Source organism: Schistocerca serialis, chromosome 7 (assembly GCF_023864345.2).
Source record: "Schistocerca serialis cubense isolate TAMUIC-IGC-003099 chromosome 7, iqSchSeri2.2, whole genome shotgun sequence".
In the NCBI taxonomy this organism is placed as follows: domain Eukaryota; kingdom Metazoa; phylum Arthropoda; class Insecta; order Orthoptera; family Acrididae; genus Schistocerca; species Schistocerca serialis.
Window position 1 is genome coordinate 348108446 of NC_064644.1, and position 12050 is coordinate 348120495.

The 12050-nt window shown below is 37.7% G+C and overlaps 1 protein-coding gene across 2 annotated transcripts in view; it reads right to left on the reverse strand.

The window, feature by feature from the left end:
• LOC126412510 (uncharacterized) overlaps nucleotides 1-9770 on the reverse strand; it is a 39062-nt gene extending 29292 nt beyond the window's left edge. The window contains exons 1-3 of one of the 2 annotated variants that reach the window (XM_050082137.1): nucleotides 9517-9770; nucleotides 9277-9383; nucleotides 3067-3251 (exon numbers count right to left, since the gene is read on the reverse strand). The gene's annotated coding sequence lies outside the window, so the exon portion shown is untranslated. The remainder of the gene's footprint in view (nucleotides 1-3066; nucleotides 3252-9276; nucleotides 9384-9516) is intronic. The other variant, XM_050082136.1, reaches the window with a different exon arrangement.
• Between the last annotated feature and the right edge of the window lie 2280 nt (nucleotides 9771-12050).

The following is a 12050-nucleotide window of genomic DNA, read 5'->3' on the forward strand; positions in this document are numbered from 1 at the left end:
AAAAAATTCTGGGAAAGTTACAGGGGATGGATCACGGTTGGATGGAGGAGTGAACTGAGTTAGGCAAGGTTCAATATTGGTCTTTGGTTGAGTCTGATTGGTCAGGTTGGTGGCGAAAAAGTGTTTCCACTGTAGGGACTGGGAGAAGGAGAGAAGGTCTTTAAGTAGTCCTGCATGGCTGAATTTGGGAGTGGGGCAAAAGGTGATTCCTTTGGAAAGGACTGATATTTCTGTGGGTCTAAGCCTTTTGGAGGAAATATCTGAGAGACCTCTCATGCTGTAAAAGTAAGAAACAAATAGCGACAACAATGCCAGATTCCTGGCACATGTAGCTTGCCATCAAATAGGAAACACACACACAGTTGGTCAAAGAATATAGGTTAAACCACAACAAGGGAATGGAGCAGAACAAAGAATTTGTGCAGCAGAGGCTGTCAACATGTTAGATTCTTACGGAAGAACTGTTACACCAGTTCTAAATTCAATTCCAATGATAACACAATCACATCAAAGAATGAATTATCGACTACCATAGACTTCTTTCGATCAACACAAACAATCGATTGTACAGAAGTGGGATGGTCATCCAATGTTAACATATCAAATTTTTGTCTTTGAAGTTATAAAATGACACTGTCCACCCGTACAATGCTGCAATTTCCATAAATTTTATGAATAAACTGTAAAAGTCAGCAGGTTTGATTACCTCTGAGAAGATAGTCCAAGTTCTAGAAAAACCTAGGAATATAGTACACATGAATAGACATCAGTTTTTTCAATGCAACTCCTAAGGGGATTAATACATTCACCTGGTTGGTAAAAAGTCACAACTTTACTTATGATGGTGTCTCAACAGAACATTAAAATTGTGCCAACATGAAAAGTATTACCCTTTAGCTAAATTTGTAATAAATCAACGACTCACTGCATATTTTTGATAGACATAAATAACGTGAAGTAACATTCATTTACATAACTAAAGATAAGCAAAGAACCCCTTATTGCAGACCTATTCACTCCTGTTTTCAAAAATGGTTGAGAAAACGGTCTATGAAGGAATACTGAATCATTTAACTGAACAGAACTTGTCAACTGCCTCTCGGCATAGCTTTCATACAGAGTTCTCAACAAAGAAAGCAATGAAAGACCCAATGAATAAAGTGTTAGCAAAGCTAAATTATCCGAACTATATGCGATTTGGGTCCACTTTGATACAAAACACTTTTGTTTTTATTTATTTCATTTTATTTCTCAAACTAGTTTCAGTGACAATATTGCTGTCATCAGTCGGTTTCTTTGCATCTTTACTCTAAAACATGCATTTTCTATATTTAAAAGCAACTGCAAGCCGACCAACAAATATGACTACATGATAAATTATGAAACAACCTACTGCACACCAAAACTGTATTCTTAACACTACTGCAATTCCCATTAGTGTAACACTGACATAAAAAAGTTCACTTTTTCGTGTTTGATAATAACAACCACTCATACAGTTGCAGATGACAATGTATTCTGAACAAACAACAACCAAAACAAAACAAATGCTGGAAAATAACAGCAACAAACCTAAAAGCCTCAGAGTGACAAAGTAAGATATTATTAAACTATTCAGAGAATACAATATTTGGAACCACACAGTACATACGTTAATGATGTTTTATAATGTTTGTAATGACACTATTTTTGCACGTTTCAGGGAAAAAATGCTGATGGTGATATTGTCGGTGAAACTAGTTTGGGGAAGAAAATAAAGCAAATAAAAAGAAAAGTTTTTTAAATACACAGTAAGTTTCCAGATAAAATAAGTTATCCAACTGATTTATATTTTGCAATCTTTCTACAGCCTTTCATTGCACTGATGGCAAAATGAAATGTTAATAGCATTGTAGAGAACGTACTTGTGTGTTCAGAGTCTCACCTTACAACACAAAGCAGAGTGTCTTAGATTGAGTCACAACAATGACTAACCCCAGAATGGGGGAACAAGCCCAAACTGAGTGCCCTCTTTTTCTTAACTTACTTAAATTGTATTTCAATTACTTCAAATGACAGTTCAAAATTGTGACTGTCTGTTGATGACATAAGCATAATAATCAAGGGTTCTATATTAACTTCAAGAGAGACCTCAATAGCTGGACGAGGCAGCAACTGATTCACAGCTGACAATTTAATTCTTCATCTCACAAAGATACATATTATGGAACTTCAAACAAGCAAAAAAGATTTCCCAGCACCAGACAGAGAGATTAACTGAGACAGCAAGTTAAAATGAAGTCAACACACAATCTAATCACAGAACTCAGTTCACCATGTTTTGCCCTTAGAGGCATTTCTCATTGTCCTAACCTAAAGGTACCAGTTTCTCCTGTATTCAACAGAAGCAAGCAGTAAGTATACTGTGAAGTAGGGAGACCCATCTCGCAGAAACATTTTTAATGATTTTCAAATTCTTGTCCCAGCACATTTACTACTTAATGGGTTTTGTTGCTAATCAAAGAGAAACATTTCAGCTGAATTGTGATCCTCATTACCACAGTACATGGAAAGAATAATTTTCATGTTGACTGCTTATTTGTTTACAGTCCACAGTGGAGTTACATGTTCTTGAGCACAGTTATTCAAACACACATCACAGTAACACAGCAAGAAAATGGTAATCCCAAACAGTTCAAACGAAAATTGAAAAAGATACCTCATAAGGAACTCTTTCTACAAATTACCTCATTATTTACATTTACATACAAGGGTTGAAAACTTTTGTTAGTAGTCATTAACTGATAGATGGGTGATAAAGGACAGTAAGAAAGTGAAAATTAGAAACATCTCACAGTAGCATAGCAGAATCCCACATCCAGTGAACCAACCAGCCAAAAATCAAACACCAAGAAGTCCGTAAAGCAGGGAAGGCGGGAGGAATCAGGGTATGAAAATCCAGTATTTGATAGTATCGCTTAATCAAGCATGTCGTACATATGCAGAAAAACCTCTTTCCTGAGGACAACCCAAGTCATATAGCTACATGACTAAAGGCTACAAAAAAAGACCAAACTGCTCACTCACACAGTATCAGAGCATGTGCTTCATCACTCTCACTAGTCAGCAATACTTTTGTTCCCACACTGATTATTTTGTTTGTTCAGTACACAAACTGGTGCAAAAAGAGACGTGGTCACGCAAATCATGGTATATTCTCTGTACCCACTTTTAGAAAGCTCCATTGGAATGTTCCATTGCTGCCCAACAAACTACGTAAAGAAGAAATAATGTTAAAAATTATATGAATGACATTTTTATCCTATACATTTGCATACACTTGCTTAAACAAGGTATGCTAAGGCTGACATATCTCACTGTTCGAACTTGCAAGCAAGTTTTGTTGAAAATCATCAAGTCATGGGGTATCTGTGTATATGTTAAAGAAAATTTTAAATCCAATGAAAATGATATAGAACACATTATAGCTTAATTACGAAAGCAAAATAAAATTATTATTTGCTTGTACAGGTCACCAGATGGAGAGAAGACCATGTTGTATAATCAAACAGAGGAACTTCTGGAAGAAATAAACACTCAAAAGGAAAATGTAATTATATGTGGTGACTTGAATACTGATTTCTTAAAATCTAATAAATTCAAAGACAATATTTACTCCAGTCACTCAACATAAGCACAAGTGTAACTGAAACGAGTCAGGAAAAAGCTACCATCACAGTGATAAAGAAAGGTTAATAAAGGGATTCCTGTATACCCAAAGTCTACAAATACTGCCTGTCTTGTTTGTATCATATATGAAATACTTATTTTTAAAAAAGGGCATCTTAAAAAAAGATCATATGTTTGAACGTAACTATGAACTACATGCATATGAAATGAGGCAACTTAACCTATGTATACGTACATACAAACTCATGGAAAAGAAGACACCATACAGGAGCTGTTATACAGAGCGATTCAAAAAAAATGTTTGCAAACTGACATGGCACATCAGGCATATAACAAGAATCAGTAAGCACATAGAAAATGGGAGGTTGCAGAGGCCATCTGCACTACTAAATGGCACTGCAGTTATTCAGTTACATGTTACAAATGGATGTTCACTACAGGCAATGCTTGAAGTTTTGTCTAAATGCATCGAAACACGCCTGACATTGACGCTCCATGGGACAGCACACCCTCTGAAAGATACCTGGTGCATCTCGAAGACATACCACTGCTGCAACAATCCTGCCCACAAGGTCCTCTGGTGATGTAACAAGTGTTTCATACATAAGGCCCTTCAGATTCCCCCCCCCCCCCCCCCCCACACGCACAGGACAAACCATGAAGGTGGCCGTGTGATTGATCCACTGTGATCAAGCAAGTGGCCAGGATAGGTTGCCTGCAGATGTGCCTACATTTGCCTGCTGCAATGCATGGGGGGAGGGGGGTGGGGGGTGCTGAAATCGAATGCAGTGACAAATAGGCATGGGAACATCATTCAGTATGTTCGACAGAAAGTATCACAGGAATACAAGATATGTGGGACCATTGAGTCAGTTCAGGAGAATGTACGACCCAATTACACAGTCTCCGAAGATGCCAGCCCAAAATTTAAGGGTAAATTAGCATTTTGAGAAATGAGAACATGTAGCACATGAATTAACATCCACCCCCATAGCAGGTTGTGATTGGTCATCACACCCTTGAGTGAGAATGCAGCCTCATTGGTGAGAAGTATACTGACTGTGAAACTTCTGTCTGGAAGAAATTCCTGCACAAACCACCACACAAACCCTACAGCACTTTTAGTCTTTCAGTTGTAATGCCTGGATGCACTGGAAATAAAATGGATGCAGTCCTTTGTTGTGTACAATGCGCCTGACAAAGGGTTGGGGGACATAAGTGGCATGGGATACACTTCATGTACTTGTTGATGGCATATGCAGCACCCTTTCGAGAATGCTTTCTTCCACACAACTGGCTGTGTTGTTCACTGGTGACCAGAATCTGGGTTGTGCACGTGGAAGAGCCAGTTTTGCACAATTGATAATGCAGGGTGCCAAATAATGAATGGCATGAAATATTTCTATCGACAATTTTGCATGATACAATCACATGGCTTCTCATCCACTGCAGTGGGTTGCGCCATACATCGAATGCTTCTCCGCCATTTTGCAGCATGTGTAGCTAGCCATGTTACTTCCAACGTTTCCAAGCCATGAATGGCGACGGTATCCATGTGTGTTTGCTTTGCAACACCCTCTCTTAATTGTAGCGGCATCCCATGGCGTTTGCAATACCCAGTTTGTATGTGATTACTGATCCTTATTGTATGCCTGATGTGCAATGCCATTTAGTAAACTTTTTTTGAATCATCCTTTTTATTGTATGTCTTCTGACTTCAAATTCATGTAGAAATGAAATATATAAGGTAAAGTAAACTGTTCTTGCTTAGTGTTGTCTCTGAACTTCTGGAACTCATAAGTAGGAACTTAATCCTGATTTATCAAATACTGTTTATTTATCACACATAAAAATTGTACTAAAATGATTTCGTGGTTCCAATGAATAAATTGAAAACAACATACTGCAAACTGGGCTGTGTTTTTACAGATGTAAGTAATTATTTCCTCTGAAAAATACCTATCATCAAGTAAATTTTAGCTACCAATAGGACATTTGGCAACTTGAGATGGCTGAGGCTTTTTCAAAGAAGCAACTCTCTTTAATTGTAACTGATTACATTTACCTGCGATAAGAATAAATATCAAGAAGCAACACACAGCAAGAGCTTATATTTACTGTGATTTACTTGTATTTTGTTAATGTATACTGATTCTTTCCACATGCCTGAAGGTTCTCCTTGATAGGATGTACGTCAATGTGATGGGTGATTAAATCATTAGTCTTACATTCAAGTCATACAACACAAAAGCAGTAAACACAAAATTACCATCAAAAAGCAGCACTTTACCTACCTTCGTTCAAGAATTGTAAAAATATTTGTCAAAAATTTGCAATCACTTGCAACAAATAAATTTTATTTCTTTAACAATTTCATGCACCTAGTGTCCTTCAGAAGATTAGTGTAAAAAATAATACCATATCTGTACATGTACTGTCGTTCATGTGACATTTGACAATAATGTGTTGATTCTGATTTTCTGAAGAAGGGCACTAGGCGCCTGAAACTGGTAAAGAAATAGAATTTCTTTCACGCAACTGTTTAAAAAAAAAACTGGCCCACATCATTTTTCACTATCTCAATAGAATATTCAATAATCGAGGCACTGCAAGTGTCCACTGCAAGCGGCCGATTCCACCCGTCTGCTTTGACCCATGACGTCAACAATATGGCAGAAACCACCATTCACAACAACTCCCATATTGCGCTTATGATGTCATTACGTAAACATGACAACAAACACGAAAATAGGTCAAAAAACCATCACACACATCTTCCTCCAAAAATATAATGAAACTAATGGGGGTTTTTGGGTGGGGACAAACTGAATATAAACAAATGCCACTGTACCAAAAGACACTAAACGACAAAATAAAATGACCCCACAACCTTCCCAAATTCCACTTCACAGCATATCCTCTGGAATCAGTCACTTCGCTTGACCTATATAGCCCAACAGTAACTATTGATATCACATTATAAAACTCCGAAACAATCACCAATGCCACAATTATTGCTTAAAAAAAAAACCCTAGAAAAACCAAATTGGAGTCAAACATTTCCCTTGACCTATATATGTCAACAGGAAACAAATAAAAACCAAAAAAATCTCAATCACACACTACAACTCAACAACAACTGCAACAAAAGAGATCCACCACAACAAAATCACAAAACAACACCCACCCCCCACCCACCTACCTACCTCCAAAATACCTTGCCAGCAACTAACCCCCCCCCCCCCCCCGACACCTTCGGCCTACAAATACTACTAACTGCCCTTTAAAAAACCCTAAAAATACAATAGCCCTCAGAGACGCTCTTCCGCAAACAGAACTCGTCTAAATGAGACTGAAGGTTAGAAGAGTGCCTCTTCCCGCTCCCAATAACTGACTTAACGGCCTCCAAAAACCCCTCTATTGTATTCGTACAGGCCCAGGTCTCACAATTTTTAAACTCAACATTATGATTAACTGCTAAATGATTGTATCCCCGCTCACACAACCCCCTATAAGACGAAAATGTGTCTCCAATTATGGTACTCCCCTCTTCTATGAAATCCTCAATTAGTCCCACTAATTCCCTTTTTGTCTGCCCCTCCAAAACCCTAAATAACATTCTGAACCCCCCCCCCCCGCTCCGATACAACAGCCCCCCCCACACCCATACACCAACCACAGACTTACCCCTCCCATACTACTTCCTCCCAAACTGTGACTCGTCAACCTCCACCACCACCCCAGGCCCACCCAACTTACCCCTGTACTTAATATACTCCGAACACACTTCCCGACAAAATGAAAACCATTCAAGCACAGTCCTCTCACTCACACCAATCCCATTCACACAGAAACTGTGGGAGGATAACAAAAATGATAAGTCATTAACACATTTTCTCGAATGCTCAACTTAAGACTTCTCGAACCAGGAAGCTCGCCTTATAGTGCCATAGGTTATTCCTACGGCACCCCTACATGTAGTCGTCCCTAGTCCGAGATGCCGGAACTTTCGTCAATCACATTTCCTCCGGACAGACAGAGCACTTCACCCCTTTGGCCAACAGCCCAAAAAGCTGGAGAAACTTGATGAGGGACAAAGCACTGTTCCCCATCTACGCACACAAACACTTGTCAGTCATATCCACACCTAAAATGCATAAACAAATCACACAAGACAAACAGCAAACAACACTACAATAACTTGGACACAAGAAAAACTAAATCATTAACTCACTGGAAACTATTCCTGCAAACGCATAGTCAACACAAATACCGAACGCGTCAAGGACTAACATGCAACTAAACCCCCATACACCACATAACACGCAACCCATAAAAACCCCAAGAGAGAGCACCACCGACCGCATCAAAACAATAATTATAGATCTGCCACACTCACAAGCTAAACGCCACACCGTCGTGACGTCACACATCACAATAGGATTATGTCACGGGTCAAAGCCAACAGGTGGGATCAGCCGCTTCCATTGACCCATCCAAAATAACCATTATCACATAAAATATAAGAGTTCTTTAGACATGATTGAAAATAACAAAGCTATTAACAGTCACTGGCTCACTAGTAAACAAGCAGTGTCTGTTGCTGCAGCCAAAACTTGTTACATACTGCTGAGAACAGATAGTATATATCGTAGATACACAAATTACACAAAGCAAATAAATCATGGAAGTTACATTAACACAGCAATTGTCATTCGCATCCAAAGGTGGTACTTACACCCCCCACTAGTAGCATCAGAGATAGCAGAGCAACTAATTTGTCAAAATAACAGGAGTAACTACTTCTCAGAATGACTGCTGCTATAGGAGCTGCCCTGTAAACAAATATCTGTAGCTACCATGTTAGGCCCTAATCTTATTCAAGTACAGTACACAGAAAATTAAAGCATCATTACTGAAGAAAGTTGTACAGTGAATCTTGCCAACAGGATGAATAACAGCACAGAATTTCGATATTCAAGAACAGACACTAATATAAAAACATAACAGTGAAAGAGGAGTGGTATGTAAAAAGAAGAATTAAAATATGAGATAGTGACATACATTCACACATGACAGAAAAAAATGTTTGAAAAATTAGTTGATAACATAATATGCAAAATCAGTATATGCTGACAGTAACGCCTGTAGCTACATATCCAAAACAAGGTTGTCAAGACATGTATTGGGGAGGGGGGAGGAGATATTTTGCAGATTCATGAGCTGCGTGTTTTTTCTATATATTCACAAAAACACAGTGCGCTGCATAACATAAACATTTCACCACACCAGTTTGTAAATAAAACTAACACCTTGTATATCAGACAATGTAGAATAAGAAAATTATTCCTAACGATTTAAGTCGGACTATTTTCCTTCCTCCCAAAATGTTGTCGACGTTATTCTCATTTCCCTGATCATTAAAATACGATCAACAATGCCACAATGTTGCTAATATTGTCGTGTCTACGAAACTAACAGACGTCATAACTTTCGTAGCAACTGATGGTTCCAAAAAGTAAACCTGACTCTTACTTTTCTGTACAACTATCTTAGATGTGTTTGGATAGTAACACAAAACTACAATATATGAGCAATTAAATTTACCTCTAGATTCGAAAATACTCCTAATACATCACACTACTCAGCTTCTCGTTACTAACGATCATCGTAGTCTACAGTGTTTGATGGCACTGGTGTCTTGTGGTGACCGCCTGCAATAAAGATAGTGCAATATGCAGCAATCTGCTTACCACAACCAATTCTTTAATACTATTTCTTACGACCATATACATTAGTTGTTCCATTGCTCCTAGCTTGTACGTTTAATATGAAAATACCTCATACCTGTTTACTCTTGCTACAAGGTCTTACACAATTTGACCTGAACAAGACTGACACGTGAAGTCTGTCATAACTCTTTCCACAAAATTAACATTTGTCCGTATACATGCATGTCTGTATTTAAACAGATTATAAAACTAGGTTCGAAGTGTCACATCTAGAGTGTACAATCAATTAAAACAATGTATAAATCATTGCAAAACGCACACAACTTTAACTTCACAACAGTAACTTTTTCCCGCCCACAATAACTTAGTTTACCGCCAACCAGAGATTTATTTACCGCGCTACAGAGATTCATTTTTTTTGTGCGTACACTGTTAGTAGTCGATATAGTTAACCGAAGACAATGTGGAAGAAATCAGTTTGATGAGGAACTAGATCACTATAATGAGATGAAACTTTTCTCTTTTCGAAATAAAACACGTTTTATCACGTTAGATACTTGGGATGACAACCCCCGCAACACCTCGAACGAACCAGCTACTCAATTACACACTAAGCATTTTCATTCTGAGAAGTTATTAAATAAATTTGAAAATAGTCCAGTGTTATGGCCGATTCTGTAGAGCTGAATGTGTGAACTCAACATAAAGAGACATTTATAAGTTCTTACGAGCAATGCCAACGCCTCAATCTCAAATCAGATCACTCAAATTTAAGGGAAAGAGATGTTGGCCGGATTACTATTTTGGTAAAAGATGTTTAGTTATTCTTAAAATAGAAGTTCTTATACCTTATAGACTCCTGCACTGTGTATAATATATTGAATCATTTCCCCTATGGCCTTGCCTTGAGCGAAGCATTATATGCCGACGATATAACTTTATATTCAGCGATACGGAAGGCCGTAGATAAAAATCGATGTGAACGAGCGTTATACCACGAAAATACTGATGACAATATTTCTCTACATAGGTCGAAGTAAAATGATTTGTATTTGAACAAGAGCATATTATAAAAAATTAATATTCGTAAAGATTTTCCCCCCTGTGGGGGGCAATGAAACCTACCAGAATAACATACTGTAAGTTATATCAACACAATACACATGGCTGCGTAGGACGCCTTGAAATAACAATGATACAACGAATTATTGCTTGTTGATTTCTGAGACGCACCTGGCAACTGGACACCATGCAATCTAATTGGGAAATGCTCTGCAATACAAAGATGAGAAATGGTAAAAAATGGAATCTGTGCACTACAATTTGTGGCAAAGAGAATAAACAAATAGCGCAATTTGACAACAAAAGGTTAAATTTTAGGTTAATAAAGGGAAACTAAAAGACTACTGTGACTGTTGTTCATGAAAAGTACGTAATTAGCAAAACTGTTGAGCCTCCTTATGGCGCAATACCTCTCCACTTTCGGGTAACGTCTCTCTTTCTCTTTCGGTACTATCCGATTTTCAGGTGCTATTTACGACCCCCTCCATATAAAATTCTATACAACCCTTATGGAGAGCAGGTGTGCGTTGTGGCCAAAAACTTAAGGAGGTTCGTGTTCTCTTCTCTTTTTGTTTGGACCAGGGTTTCTCACATACATCAAAGGTGCCTATGAAATAGCAGTTTTAATAAGACAAATAGTATTACCACAGTCTAATGCGTATAGTCACAACATTCTCTTGTGCGAAAGTTGTTACTATTTGACAGCTGGAGCGACACTAGCGCAGAAAGTAATATGCGTTGTAGGCATAATGTTTGTTCTTAATTATTTTGTACTTGATTGACAAAGTAGTTAATATATCTTCCGTTCCGTGTGTTGATATATTATCAAGAGACAAGAATAATCTCAAAGGACAAGTAAAAATAGCCAAACACACAGATTCAATGAAAAAGCTACAACTTATTCATGATTAAATATTTTCAGATATGTGTGTATTGCAACTTACTGCGCTGAAATCAAGAAAATACAAACACATATTTCATGCACGAGAAGCGTTTATTCCTGCTGTTCTTTGTTGTTATTATCATAGGTATTTTCCTTGGCATTTAAATTTTTTTATGGAGTCTTTATGATTCGACCATTTTTATATTTCAATCGACTTCATAATACACGAATATTTTCGTAAATATAATTACTCTTGCTTCAAAAGCAAATGTGTTGAAGGTTCTTGCTGTTTGTGGCTCAGATTTAGTAACAAGTGTGGGATTTGTTTCTCCTGTGTTGGGAAAGAGTTTTGTTGCTTTTGACAACTTATTATCAAACCTATGTGGTTTCCCTTAAGCTACAGGCATGGTGGCTTATTTGTTACGTTAAACAATATAGATATTAAATTCCGTATAGGTTTCCTACATTCCACATTCACTGATTTGGCTGACAGTGAGGCAAATAAAACTCCACATTGTTGGATAGATAAATGGCGTCTTTCTGCAAAAGGACAGGCCTTCTGAAGTTTTAGCAAATTTTTGTTATTAAAGGAAAAAGGCAGTACTCAGTAAATTTATGTAAGTTAGAAGAGAATCGTAAGTAAACTGCACTTTAATGTACCATTTTGTATCTCCGAGGGTTCTCAGGACACTAAATAATTACAA